General features: G+C 45.5%; 1 long non-coding RNA gene across 1 annotated transcript; it reads right to left on the bottom strand.

Moving 5' to 3' along the window:
* Window positions 1-3,135: 3,135 nt before the first annotated feature.
* LOC138846767 (uncharacterized) lies at window positions 3,136-14,919 on the bottom strand. Its single transcript, XR_011384307.1, has 2 exons — window positions 11,872-14,919; window positions 3,136-11,445 (listed from the first exon to the last, which is right to left on the bottom strand). It is a non-coding gene; the product is annotated as an uncharacterized lncRNA (long non-coding RNA).
* Window positions 14,920-15,015: the final 96 nt, after the last annotated feature.

Raw genomic sequence — 15,015 nt, 5'->3', positions numbered from 1 at the left:
TGCGGGCAGCGGCTTCACCTGCTATGCCACAGCACCGGCCCCCACAATTATATTTTGAATATTTTGCTATCCTGCAACTTTGCTGAACTCAGTTATTATTTCTAGCCTCTTTTGAGCAAGTCTAGATTTTCTACATAAAAATATCATCTGCAAATAGTTTTAGTTCTCATGAATAGTTTAGTTCTTTTGTTTCTCTTTTTAAAAAAACAAAAAACTTTGAGAGACAGCTCCTATTCACTGGTTCACTCAAATTTTGTAATTTGAATCATTGTTTGAATGTTTCTTTATTCTTTCAATGGCAGCATTATTTTATCAGTATCACTGGTTTCTGCTCTGACATGTATTTCTTCTGCTTGCTTTACTTGTATGTGGTTCTTACTAATTCTTGAGGTAGATATTTGGATTTTTTACTTAAGACATTTTTTTACTTTTTAATGTAAGAAAGTTTTTTTTTAAAAAAGTTGGTTTGTTTGAGAGAGAGCTTCCATCTTCATTCCCTATGTGGCGACTACAGCTAGTGCTGGGACAGGCCGAAATCGAGTTTCATCCAAGTCTCCCATGTGAGTGGTAGGGGCCCAAACCCTTGGGCCATTTTCTGCTGCTTTTCTTAGGCTATTAATAGGACGCTGGATTGGAAGTGGAGCAGCTAGAATGAACTAGCACCCTTAGGGGATACCAGCATTGTAGGCTGCAGCTTTACCACCGTGATGCTGGCCTTAAACCAAATTCCATGTTTCCCTCATAGTATTGTTAGCTTTGTCCAACAAGTTTTAATGTTTTAATTATATTCAATTATTTTTTTAAGGAAATTCCCTTTTTTTAAAGATTTTTTTTTTTATTGTAAAGACTTAGATCTTCCATCTGCTGGTTCACTCCCCCAAATGGCTGCAATGACCAGGGCTGGGCTAGGCCAAAGCCAGGAGCTAAGAGCTTCCTCTGGGTCTCTCATGTGGGTACAGGGGTCCAAGCACTTGGGCCATTCTCTACTGCCTTCCCAGGCACATTAGCAGAGAGCTGGATTGGAAGATGAACAGCCAGGACTGGAACTGGCACCCACATGGGATGCTGACGTCTCAGGTGGTGGCTTTACCTGCCACACTACAACACTGGCCCTATATTTCATTCAGTTCTGGAATCCTTCATTTTGAGACTTCCCCTCCAACCCTGGAATTACATAGATATTTGTGACTTCCTGGTGTATGGACTATCTCCTATCTGTTAATTCATTTCTAATTTGATTCACTTTTGACCTGACTTTAAATTTGTACACTTTCTTTTTTAAAGACCTACCATATGGTGTCTTGTTCTGTATGGATATTTAACAAGAATGTGTGTTCTGTCATTGGGTGGAGTTTCTGTAGTTGCCTGCAGATCTGTTGGTTAATGGAATCATTTAGCTGTTGTAGATCTTTGCTGTTTTTTTTTTGTTTGTTTTTTTTTTTTTTGGTCCAGGCTTTATTTTTTGAGAAAATTGTAAGACTTTATTGAGAATGTTGTCAAATATCCAATCTAAGAACAGTTTGCATTGTTTAAACTTACCTTTCTTTAAACCTTCAGCTACTTCTGGCCCCTTATAGGGTTCTAGGTTTGATACAATCTCTTGGACATCAACACCAGATACCTTGTTAACCTCAAGTCTTTTTTTTTTTTTTAAAGATTTATTTATTTGAAAGGCAGAGATACAGAGAAAGAAAGGTGGGGGGGGGGGGGATCTTCCATCAGCTGGTTCACTCCCCAAATGGCTGCAATGGCTTGGGCTACATGAGACCGAAGCCAGGAGCTTCATCCAGGTCTCCGATGTGGGTGCAGGGGCCCAAGGACTTGGGCCATCCACTGCTTCCAGTCAGGCCCTTTAACCTCAAATGTTCCCTCATTTTCTGTCTCCTTGCCAGGTATAATACCCTCACCTTAATTAGTTCCTCTTTTTTTTTTTTTTTTTTTTTTTGGAAGATTTTTCGTTTTTATTTATTTTAGAAGTAGTTACAGAGAGAAAGAAATGGAGACAGACAAAGTCTTCCATCTGCTGGTTCACTCCCTAAATGACTGCAACAGCTGGAGCTGAGCCATTCTGAAGCCAGGAGCCAAGAGTTTCTTCCGGTCTCCCATGCAGGTGTAGGGGCCCAAGGACTTGGGCCATCTTTGCTGCTTTCCCAGGCCATAAACAGAGAGCTGAATCAGAAGAGGAGCAGCCAGGCCTCGAACCGGCGCCCATACAGGATGCCAGCACTGCAGGTCGAGGTTTAGCCTACTGTGCCACCATGTGGCTCTTGTCGAGGTGGTTGATCACCAGATTGTGCAGAAAGCAGAGGCCCAACCAGATTAGAAGCTTCTTGTGTCATCTTCTAGATTTACATTTTGATCTTTCTTATATTTCACATGACTGAGTCTCAAGCAGCAAGAAAGGATCTGTCTAATATTTCTGTTGATGAGAGAGGGGTGTTGAAGTCCCGAACTGTAATTATAGAATATATTCCTCTATGGGGCCAGCACTGTAGCGTAGCCAGTAAAGCTGCCACCTGCAGTGCCAGCATCCCATATGGGTGTCGGTTCAAGTCCCAGCTGCTCCACTTCTGATCCAGCTCTCTGCTATTGCCTAGGAAAGCAGTAGAAGATGGCCCAACTCCTTGGGCCCCTGCACCCACGTGGGAGACCCAGAAGAAGCTTCTGGCTCCTGGCTTGGGATCTGCACAGCTCCAGCCATTGCAGCCAACTGGGGAGTGAACCAGCAGATGGAAGACCTCTCTCTCTCTCTCTGCCTCTCCTCTCTCTGTGTAACTCTGACTTTCAAGTAAATAAATAAATCTTTTAAAGATGTCTTTTTTTTATTTGAGAGGTAGAGTTACAGACAGTGAGAGAAAGAGACAGAAAATTCTTCCATCGGTTCACTCCCCAAATGGCCGCAACAGCCGGAACTGTGCCGATCTGAAGCCAGGAGCTTCTTCTGGATCTCTCATGCAAGGGCCCAAGGACTTGGGCCATCTTCTGCTGCTTTCCCAGGCCATAGTAGAGAGCTGGATGGGAAGAGGAGCAGCCAGGACTAGAACTGGCACCCATATGGGATGCTGGTGCTGCAGGCGGAGGATTAACCTACTGCACCACAGCGCTAGCCCCAATAAATAAATCTTTAAAAAAAAAAAAAAAATTCCTCTAAATTCTTTCAGTTTTTGCTTTATGTAACTCAAAGCACATTTGTTTAGTTTATGTATATTTATGATTGCTTAGTCCTTTTTCACCATTTTGCCACTGTTAATTTTGTTGGCTTTCCAATGTGCTTTATCTTAGCTAACAGTCATTACTGCATTTTTTTTAAAATAAAGATTTATGTATTTATTTGAGAGGTAGAGTTACAGAGAAGCAGAGGCAGAGAGAGAATCTTCCATCTGCTGGTTCATTCTGCAGATGGTTGCAATGGTCAGGGCTGTGCCAATCCAGAGCCAGGAGCTTCTTCTGGATCTGCCGTGTAGGTGCAGGGGCCCAAGGACTTCAACCATCTTCTGCTTTCCCAGGCCATAGCAGAGAGCTGGATTGGAAGTGGAGCAGCTGGGACTCAAACTGGTGCCCATATGGGATGCTGGTGCTGTAGGCAGTGACTTTACCTGCTACGCCACAGCACCAGCCCCTGCAATTTTTTTTTTTTTTTTTTTTTTTTTTTTTTTTTTTTTTTACAGAGAGAGGAAGGTCTTCTGTTGGTTCACCCTCCCCAAATGGCCGCTACAGCTGGAACTACACCGATCCAAAGCCGGGAACCAGGTGCTTCCTCCTGGTCTCCCATGCGGGTGGGTACAGGGACCCAAGCACCTGGACCACCCTCCACTGCCTTCCCAGGCCACAGCAGAGAGCTGTACTGGAAGAGAGCAACTGGGACTAGAACCCGGCGCCCATATGGGATGCTGGTACCGCAGGCGGAGGATTAACCAAGTGAGCTACGGCACTGGCCCGCCCCTGCATTTTTTTAAAGTTAATATTTGTATGGTTTATATTTTTCATTTTATTTTCAACCTTGTGTTAGTCAATTTTCATTAAGATACTTGAAAGGAAGGAGGAACTCGGGAAGGGAAAGTTTCATTTCAGCTTATGGTTTTAGGTTCGGTTATTCTGGTGTTGTGTGGAGGCTGGCTGTGGCAGAGCAGGTATGAAGGAGCTGTGGCGTGGTGAGCCAGGCCTCAGAGAGGTTAGGCTGAACTAAGTTGAATAGCTAACCTTATAGAAGAATTACCTTCTGAGGACAGCACCCCAGTGACTTGAAAGACTTCTACTAGTCCCAGCTTCTGGCCTCCACAATTAGTTCATCAATCATTAGTGTTGATCCATTAACTTTACCACACAAGACTTTGTGGTTTAAGTGTCTGCACGAGTATGAGAAGCTAAGTCCTCAATCCATAGCAAGTTTTATCTATATCATTGTATTTGAAGTAAGCTGCTTTTAAATAGTACATATTGCAGTCATGCTTTTTATCTGTTCAGTGATTTGCTAAGAATTTACAAAACTGAGCATTTTCTAATTCTCAACATCTATGATGTACCACACCAAAGAACTACAAACTAAATAAAACTCTCATAGGCTGAAGTCCAGAAAAAGACAAGCACAATTTTAGAGCCCTATGTCAGCAGAGTCACACAGAATGAGCAATAGCCTGCATCTAGAATTTGTGTGAAATGTCTCCTGGGCCAAAGTTTTTTGGGGGTGCACTGTGTAGGACATATTAAAACTATAGACCTTTAGAAGATAGCAGGTGTTCAACATAAGTCACATTGTTCACACACAAAACCTGGGCACACCAAGCTACTCTTGGAGCAGTAGGAAGTTTCCCAAATCTAATGACCCACGCCTCAGCCGAGGGTGGATTTTTTTAAGCTTGAAGGATAGCAGTCTGGCTTGCTGTTTTAACTCTTATTCACTAAAGTAAATTGTATTAAAATACAAGTAAATTCGAACTTCTGTTAAACTCAATTCATTTCCTTTAAACAAGGGTTATAGTTTTGATATTAAGGCTTATATAAATATAACCATTATAATAAAAAAAATCCTGTCACTGTGGGAACTTCTTATAAACAACATAGCCAGTATTTAATTTAGTGATGACAAAATACAGAGGAAGTCTGAGAATGGGCTTTGTCTGCCTGAGGTGTTTATAAACCTACACTGGATGCACCATTGAAACTTCATATAGTCGTGTCCAGCACGAGGACATTTCGGTCAACAATGGTGGTCCCTTAAGATTGTTAACCTTGGGCCGGCGCCGCAGCTCAATAGGCTAATCCTCCGCCGTGCGGCACCGGCACACCGGGTTCTAGTCCTGGTCAGGGTGCCGGATTCTGTCCTGGTTGCCCCTCTTCCAGGCTAGCTCTCTGCTGTGGCCCGGAGTGCAGTGGAGGATGACCCAAGTGCTTGGACCCTGCACCCGCATGTGAGACCAGGAGAAGCACCTGGCTCCCGGCTTTGGATCAGCGTAGTCTGCCGGCCACAGTGGCCGTTGGAGGGTGAACCAACGGTAAAGGAAGACCTTTCTCTCTGTCTCTCTCTCTCTCACTGTCCATTCTGCCTGTCAAAAATTAAAAAAAAAAAAAAAAAAAAAAAAGATTGTTACCTAGTGACTCTGTGGCTGCCTTGGTTTGTGTTGGTGTACTTGGAACTACAAAACTGCCTAATGATAACATTTCCAAGAAGGTGTGCAATGCATGACTGAATACGTATGTTTGTATGTTTGTACGTAATATATACAGTTTCAAGTTGTGTGATTTGGCAAATACTGTTTGCCTGTGTCTGTAAAGATGTAATTGTCAGATCAGTGCAAACAGGTTTTCGTCTTATTGCTGCCCATGACACTAGCCCCGGCTTCATTGGGGAGAGAGATTTTGGGGTCCATAATAGTTCCTGCATCATTATATGCAGCTAAATTGACACTTAAGAGTTTGTTACTGCTGACACTGTCATGAGTCTGAGTTTTACTTGGAGAGCAGTTCGCTCCAGCTAAGGTACCCTCTGCTGGAGACCTATAGGAATATGGTATCTGGGTGTGTGTGCAGCCTGATTTTTAAATATTTTACCAGAGGTGTGGTGTTTATCTTACAAGTTGTATGGTCTCAGCTTGGTTGCACATGGGAAACCGACTTGTCCTCCTCAAAGCAGTGTCCTGAGGTGTGGGTGCTGTACTCAACCTGGGTATATTTCTTGTCATTGCTCTTACCTGCTGAATGACAAACCCCCTTTCACTTGAAGATCCACATATTAAGCATTTGTTTTTATTCTCTTTCCATACCTGGGACCTTGCCACAATGGGAGAAACTGTACCTTCCAAGCAAGCCAACTCCTGGAGACAGCACAAAATGGCCCTGTGAGCTTGCCTCTAGTATGGAAACTAACTGACCTGGATCCCTTACCCCTTCACTGTCGTCTTTATGAAGTTCTCACATATCTAGACAAAACCTCCTTCCTTGTTTACTCCAGTACTAGGAACTGGGAAACTAGAGCAGTCCCTATACTCTAGGGATCACTAAAGTTATTCATACTAGCCAATTCTAAACTTGTTTGGCCTGCTTGCCTCAGATCACCCATTTCTTTCCTCAAAAATGACAATACAGAGCCTGGCATTGTGGTACGGCTTTGCTGCCACCTGCAGTGCCAGCATCCCATATCGAAGTGCCAGTTGGGTTCCAGAAACTGTTTCCAATCCAGCTCTCTGCTAATGTGCCCCAGAAAGCAGGATGGCCCAAGTACTTCGTCGATTTGGGGAGTGAACCAGCAGATGGAAGATCTGTTTCCTCTTCAAATAAATATTTTAAAAAATCACAATGCAGCAGGCTGGCACTGTGGCATAGCCGGTAAAGCTGCTGCCTACAGTGCCGGCATCCGATATAGGTGCTGGTTCGAGTCCCAGCTGCTCTACTTCTGATCAAGCTCTCTGCTATGCCCTAGGAAAGCAGTAGAAGATGACCCAAGTGCTTTTGGATCCCTGCCATCCATGTGGGAGACCTGGGTAGAGTTCAAGGCTCCTGGCTTTGGCCTGGCCCAGTTCTAGCTGTTGGGGCTATTTGGGGAGTGCACTAACAGGTGGAAGCTCTCTCTCTCTCCCTCTTGCTCTTAACTCTGCCTTGAGGAATAACATCTTCAAAAAGCTGAAACCAAATCCTGGAGATAACCATCTATTGGGCATTATTTAATTCAGGGTATGAGTACTTTACTATCTTTTGCACACAAGCCCTTTTTTGTTTTAGTTTTGTTTTAATTTCTGACTTTTTGTTTTAAGATTTATTTATTTGAAAGTCTGAGTTACACAGAGAAGGGAAGAGAAGGAAAGAGAGAGAGGTCTTCCATTTGCTGGTTCACTTCCCAGATGGCTACAACAACTGGGGCTAGGCCAGGCTGGAGCCAGGAGCTTCTTCCATGTCTCCCACATGGGTTCAGGGGCCTGAGCACTTGCCATCTTCTGCTGCTTTCCCAGGCCATTAGCAGGAAGCTGGATCAGAAGTGGGGGTAGCCAGGGCTTGAACCGGTGCCCATATGGGTTGCCAGTGTTGCAAGTGATGCCTTTACCCTCTGTGCCAGAATGCTGGCCCCTGGTGTGACTTTTTTAAAGTACTCTTATTGTCTGTATTTTCTTTCTTAAGAAACATAAAATTCTTTTAAAGTTTTTTTATTTTAAGTTTGTTAGACTGACAGATTTTTTTTGCATCCATGGTTTACTCTCCAAATGTCCCTATCGGCCAGGCTGGGCCAAGCCCAAGCAGTAACCTAGAACTCAGTCCAGGTCTCCTGTGTGTCAGGGACCCAGTGCCAGCCATCTATTGCCTTCCAGAGTGCATTAACAGGAAATGAGTTGTAAGCAGAGCCATGGACTCTGATAGAAATGTGGGCATCGCAAGTGGCATCTTAATCCCTGCACCAACTGCCTGCTCGGCTGTATTCCTGATGCTCTGGAATTTGAAGTCTTGCTGACTGACTGCCCCTCCCAGAGTTAGCCAATGATTAACCACTCAGGTGGTCCCTTTGAACTAACCACCTCTACTGGCTGTGCCTTCTGGAAGACACTCGTTCACCTTAATCACTAGAGCCAGGTACCAAACAGCCAAGGACGGTTCCTATACCCTGAAGCCTTTGGATGTTACTCACACTAGCCCATTCTAAACTGTTTACCTTTCCTTTCCTCCGGCTGACTTTCCTGAGGAAAACACAGTGAAGGCTCTGGGCTGTGCCTTTCTCTGTGGTACCTTTGCCTCCTAGCACATCTTGGTGCTTCCACACGTCTAGAGCTCTCTGAGTATAAATTTCATTCTTCATGACAGTCATTTCTGTGTGTGCACCTTATACCCTTTATTTTTAAATCAAATCCCAGTTACATTTTAAAATTAACAGGCAGCTTATTCCAGCCTCCTTACTGTGGACTACAATTCTATACAAGTTGTCTCTCTGATTCATCTCATACCGTCTTGTTTCTCATAATCTGCTATGGTCACACCAGCCTTTTTCCAATTCCTCAAACATTTAAGAGTCTTCCCACTTTTGTTCCCTTGTCCTAAGTGTTCTGTCTGTATGAGACACTGTCCCTTCACCACTCCTTCAAGTCCATGCTCAGATATAACCATCTTTTTTTTTTTTATCTTTTATTTAATGAATATAAATTTCCAAAGTACGACTCATGTGTTACAATGGCTTCCCCCCCCCATACCGTCCCTCCCACCCACAACCCTCCCCTTTCCCACTCCCTCTCCCCTTCCATTCACATCAAGATTCATTTTCGATTATCTTAATATACAGAAGATCAGCTTAGTATACCTTAAGTAAGTATTTCAACAGTTTGCTCCCACACAGAAACATAAAGTGAAAAATAATAGATGATTTTTTTTAAATGATGATGAAATCAGATCAGACCTATTGTCATGTTTAATCCCAGTGAGAGTCAAGTTGGGAATTGATAATTTCTTTCTTTCTTTTTTTTTTTTTTTACAGAAGATCAGTTTAGTGTACATTAAGTAAAGATTTCAGTCGTTTGCACCCCCATAGAAACACAAAGTGAAATATACTGTTTGAGTACTCGTTATAGCATTAAGCCTCAGTGTACAGCACGTTAAGGACAGAGATCCTACATGAGGAGTAAGTGCACAGTGACTCCTGTTGTTGACTTTACCAATTGACACTCCTGTTTATGGCATCAGTAATCTCCCTATGCACCAGTTATGAGTTTCCAAGGCTATGGAAGCCCCTTGAGTTCTCCGACTCTTCAGATATAACCATCTTAATAGACATGTCTCAACCATGCTTCTTAATATTGGAAATGTGTTTTTATTCCATTTTTCCCTAATTCATTCCCCCTCTACTTTTTCTTATCTCCATGAACACTACCTCCTTCTAACTTTCTTATTTTTTCCTGCTAATTTTCTATATTGCTTAGGTGTTGTTGCCTTTGAATTGGTAGTTATTGAAATCAAAGATCTTCAAAAATAGGAATGCATAACTGTTACTATGAATATATTCCCATTGTTTAGGGCTGTGCTTGTTACATGGTAGGGACCGAATCAGAATTTGTGAATTTAACTAATTGTACCTAAATATATAAAATGCAACTCAAATGATGGCCTATAATCTGCAGAAAATAAAACAGGATGATATTGACCGAACTGCTTTAGGCTGAGACTGGGGAGGCCTCTGAGGAGGGAATGGTTGACGTCAACTGCATCTCATCATCCTGAACCAGCTACATGGGTGCTGACAACCCTACTCTTTGCAGTACCTTTCTAAGCGTCTTCCCTCGGCTTTTCGAGGACGTATTCCTAGAGTGGGTTTTGTGTGTATTTTACAATGAGGCTCATCACTCTGGTCACCATTGTAGAACTGGTGGGCCACACTTTGTTGAGGCCGCTGGTTCCCTGTCTGTGTTCCCAGAAAGCCTGTGACTACAAAAGGCGCTCCACGTCGAGGACGAGAGGCCTGGTTTGGGATGAAGATTGTGTTTATGCTTCTGACTCCCTAGAGACACAACAGCTTCCACAGGAAGAGAAACAGGAGCTGATTGGAGCAGATACCTCTTAGTGGACACATCTCCTGCAGAGAGATAGGACAAAGTAGAAAGTGACGGATTCCAGAGGAATTTCAAGTTTATGGCTTTTGTGAGGATTCGGGGTCCCCAGCTCTTCATTCCAGGTTCTTGCCGCCATGTGAGATAAGAATTCAAGGCAGCGCAAGGATGGGAACAGGATTTATTTAAGGAGGAAGAGAAAGAGTACACATTCAGATGTGAATGCCAGCAGCCCCTTGAGGAGAGGTGTGTGCGAGGAGAAATGTCTGTGAGGAGAGGAATGTGCCTCTGCCTACTTTAGTTGTCCCCTTTACTGGGTAAGAGGTAGTGCCAGAATTGAATATGTAGAAATGGGAGTGGAGTTTGGGCGGGGTTCAGTAATTGTGATGTTCTCAGAAAAGGTTTTCATAGTGTTGCCACATGGAGTTCGCCTGTGTTTGTTATGCCATCTTTTCGTGGAGGAGGCACAGATGCATCATGGGAAAGTGGTGTGTTGAACTGCCATGTAAGGGGGTGGAGTGAGGGGTACAAGGGCTATAAGACAGAAACTGCCCGAAACCACTCAGCTCCTTTGTTCACTGACTCCCTGCCTAGCCCACATCAGTACCATTCATTACTGGCCAGAGTCTGGTTGTTGACTTGCACACCTTCAGAGATCACTAACAGGGTTTGAGGGAAGAGTTAAGACTCTCTGGAGCATAAACTGTATAACCCCAAACCAAAAGATTCGGGGCTTCTTTGTTTCCATGGCATGTGGTGATCATTCGCTCTGACCCTACCTGTTCACCTAGTCCACCCTCAGCGAACACCTCTGGGCTGGGGTTCTGGTGCTCAGGAGGAAACAGGGCCACTTGTCTCAGCCTGGCTTTGGGCAATGAATGCGCCATTCAGCAGTGGAGACCAAAGTCAGTCTTCTCCCCCGGGTGGAGAACTGGGCAAGTACGATGAGCCCCAGTGTACTCAGTGGCATGGTGCCTGAGGTGCCGCTTGTGTCCCCCAGGTGGTGACTGCGGAGGAAGGTGGGCCCCTCCTGAGGCAGCACTTGCCAGGAAGTTCCTCAACACCGAGTGGCTGGGGCAGTGTGAGAAAGCCTTATACCCTCTCTCCTGGTAGGATAGGCCTGTGCCACTATGGAGAAGAGTTCCATTTCACCAAAGTAGGGTGGAGGGAGGGTGGTGGCCTCGGCCAAGTACTGCAGACCTGCTGTTTTCACAGGTTGTCTTGAATGAACACTATTTAGTACGTTCTATATGCTTGGGACCATCTTCAGACACATTAAGTATTTGCTTGCATATTTGAATTTTCATCAGTTTTGCTGGGGAGCAAGCCTGTCATTCTAGAAGCCTCTGCTCTTTTTGCTTTAAACTTTTTATGTTAACAATTTAGATTTCCTTAAATGTGACAAAGATAGTGTGAAGGGTTCTTATAGAACCTGCACCCTGGGGCCGGCGCTGTGGCGTAGCGGGTAAATCTGCCACCTGCAGTGCCGGCATCCCATGTGGGCGCCAGTTCAAGTCCTGGCTGCTCTACTCTGATCCAGCTCTCTGCTAATGGCCTGGGAAAACAGTGGAAGATGGCCCAAGTCCTTGGGGCCCTGAACCCACGTGGGAGACCCGGAAGAGGCTCCTGGCTCCTGGCTTCGGATCGGCACGGCTCTGGCAGTTGCAGCCATCTGGGGCGTGAACCAGCAGATGGAAGACCTCTCTCTCTCTCTCTTTCTCTGCCTCTCTTTCTATCTGTGTGTGTAACTCTTTCAAATAAATAAATAAATCTTAAACAAAAAAAGATGCTGGTTAGAATACCCACATGCCATATCAGAGTGCCTGGGTTTGATTTAAAAAAAAAAAAAAAAAAGAACCTGCACCCTTCTTCATATCATGTTAATATAACATCTTACAAGTGTATGGCACATTTTCAAAGCCAATAAATGCTGAAGAAAATAAAAGAGAAAAGAAGGAAATTAATATTGGTTTACATATAACAGTCTTACCTAAACTACAGACTGTATTTGCATCTCACCATTTCTTCCTCACTAATGTCTTCTGTTGCAGAAGAGAATTCAGGACAGCACATTGTGTTTAATCATCCTATATCTTAATCTCCCATTTCTCAGAGTTTCTCTGTCATTGTTTTTCATGATCCAGACATTTTTTCTTTTGAGATTTGTTTATTTATATGAAAGGCAGTTACACAGAGAGGGAGAAACAGCGCCCTCTTCTATTTGTAGGTTCAGTTTCCAAATGGCTGCCAGGGCCTGGGCTGGGCCAAATCAAAGCCAGGAGCCAGGGAATCCGTCCAGGTCTCCCATGTGGGTGACAAGGGCCCAAGTACTTGAGCCATCTTTCTTTGCTTTCCCAGATGCATTAGCAAGGCGATGGATCAGGGGCCAGTGCTGTGGCATAGCAGGTAAAGCTGCCGCCTACAGTGCTGACATCCCATATGGGCGCCAGTTTGAGTCCCCGCTGCTCCACTTCCCATCCAGCTCTCTGCTGCGGCCTGGGAAAGCAGTAGAAGATGGCCCAAGTTCTTGGGCCCCTGCACCCGTGTGGGAGACCCGGAAGAAGCTCTTGGCTCCTAGCTTTGGATCGGCACAGCTCCGGCTGTTGTGGCCAATTGGTAAGTGAACCAACAGATAGAAGACCTCGCTCTCTTCCCTCTCTGTCTCTCCTTCTCTTTGTGTAACTCCTTCAAATAAATAAATAAATATTAAAAAAAAAAAAACAAAACTTGAGAGCCATTGTGGCCATTTGTGGAGTGAACCAGCAGATAGAAGATCTCTCTTACTCTGCCTTTCAAATAAATAAATATTTTAAAAATGCTTGGCCACTCTGATATCCTTTCGCCAAACACACATATGGGATGCTGGCACTGCAGATGGCTTTACCTGCTACGCCACAGCGCTGGCACCCGGCAAGTTTTTTTTTATTTATTTGAAAGGCAGAGTTACAGAGAGTGGGGAAGAGAGGGAGAGAGACTTCCCAAATGGCCACAATGGCTGGAACTGAGTCAGGAGCTTCTTCCAGGAGCCCAAGGACTTGGGTCATCATTAGCAGGGAGTTAGACCAGGGCCTATATGGGATGCCAGAGCTGCAGGCAGCGGCTTTAACCAATATGCTACAGCATCAGCCCTGACTAAAAGTCATTGTATCATCCTAGATGGTCTGTGATGTCTGTGAATTATCACTAATGTTGCTAATCTTGATTTCTTGGTTAGGATGCTGTCTGCCAGCTTTCTCCTCTGTCAGGTTACTATTTTGCTCTTTCGTTGCCTAGTCACTAAGTCCACCCAACCAAAGGGAAAGGGAGTCAAGCTCCCCTGAGTTACCCATGCACACTGTTAAAAGATATCCCCTGAAGCCAGTGGTGTGGCACAATGGGTTAACACACCATCTGTAACACCAGAATCCCATATGGGCACCAGTTCAAGTCCTGGCTGCTCCACTTCCCATCCAGCTCCCTGTTAATGCATCTGGGAAAGCAGTGGAAGATGGCTCAAGTCCCTGGACCCCTGCACCCACGTGGGTGACCCTGATGGAGGTCCAGGCTCCTGGCTTTGGTCTGGCCCAGCCCTCACTGGTCGCTGTGGCCATCTTGGAGTGGGTGGTGAACAAGCAGATGGCAACCTCTGCACCTTCCATCCCTTTAGACATATTTGAGTATGATTGTGAGGTGCAGAAGTGTTGATGCCATCTTGTGACAAGATCACTAAAGCCAACACATACTCTGAAAATAGTGTAGGAGAAGAGAAAAAGCCAGAGACTCCTTCGTCACATCACATTTTAAGGTACTGAACAAACCCTGGGAATTTTAGGCTTGTATTTCTGTGAGATACACCGCAACAGAAATCCTTGGATTTTAAGTAATTTATCAATTGGGAATCTGAACCTTTCCACTGCGTCTATAAGGACAAACATAAGGAAAGAGACAAATTCTCCCTGTTAAAAGTGAGAGAGGGGGACTGGCGTTGTGGCACAGTGGCTAGAACCACTGCCTGCAGTGCTGGCATCCCATATGGGTGTTGGTTCGAGTCCTGGCTGCTCCACTTCCGATCCAGCTCCCTGCCGATGTGCCTGGGAGAGCAGTGGAGGATGGCGCAAGTGCTTGGGCCCCTGCACCTGTAGGAGACCCAGATGAAGCTCCTGGCTCCTGGCTTCAGTATGGCCCAGCTCTGGCTGTGGCGGCCATTTGGGGAGTGAACCAGCGGATGGAAGCTCTGCCTTGCAAATAAATTTTCTAGCCCTTTGCCAACTTTCAAACTCAAGAATGTCTTCCTAAAGACCTCTGTGACATACAAACACCAAGGGAAGCAAAACCCCATCTCCCAGCTTCTAACTTGCCTAACTTCCCTGGGCATCTTGGCTACCTACCCCTGAAAACTTGGTTTGCTTTTTGATTGATTCCTTTATACATTTTAAAGGCAGAGGGAGAGACTATGAATCTTTATCCACTGGTTCACTCCCCCAAACAGCCCAACAAGCCAGCAGCCCAGAACCCCGTCCGGGCCTCCCGCGTGGGTGGCAGGGCCCCAAGCGCAGGAGTCGCCATCCACGCACCCTCAGACACGTGGAAGGAAGCTGGCTCGGACACAGCAGCCGGGACTCCAACCTGCACTGTACGGTGCCGGCATCTCAAAACCCCGACCGCAACGCAGGACCCCGCTTGGTTTTTGTTACGGAAAGTGAAGTCAGCTAGTTCAGAAAAGTAACCCAACTAACGAGTGGGTTCAGGGAAGCTTTGTGCACCAACGGGAACTCCACTTTCCCCTACTTGCGGACTAACTACGGTTTACACTGGTTTAGCGTTCCCCGTGTTCACGCGCCCGCCGCCGCACGCGGGCGTTAGCCTCCCTTCCGCCGCCTGCCTCGCCCACGCTTCCGTGGGCGGCCCCCGTGGGCGGGTGCCGGGCGACCCGCGCCCGCCCATTGGTGTAGTGCCTTCGCGCCCGAGCGGAAGCTCGTGTTTCTCTCCTTTCTATTGGGCAAGCGGCCGCGCGGCCTCGAAA

This window comes from Oryctolagus cuniculus, chromosome 18 (assembly GCF_964237555.1).
Source record: "Oryctolagus cuniculus chromosome 18, mOryCun1.1, whole genome shotgun sequence".
Classification (NCBI taxonomy): domain Eukaryota; kingdom Metazoa; phylum Chordata; class Mammalia; order Lagomorpha; family Leporidae; genus Oryctolagus; species Oryctolagus cuniculus.
This window is presented reverse-complemented; position numbering and strand designations above follow the sequence as displayed.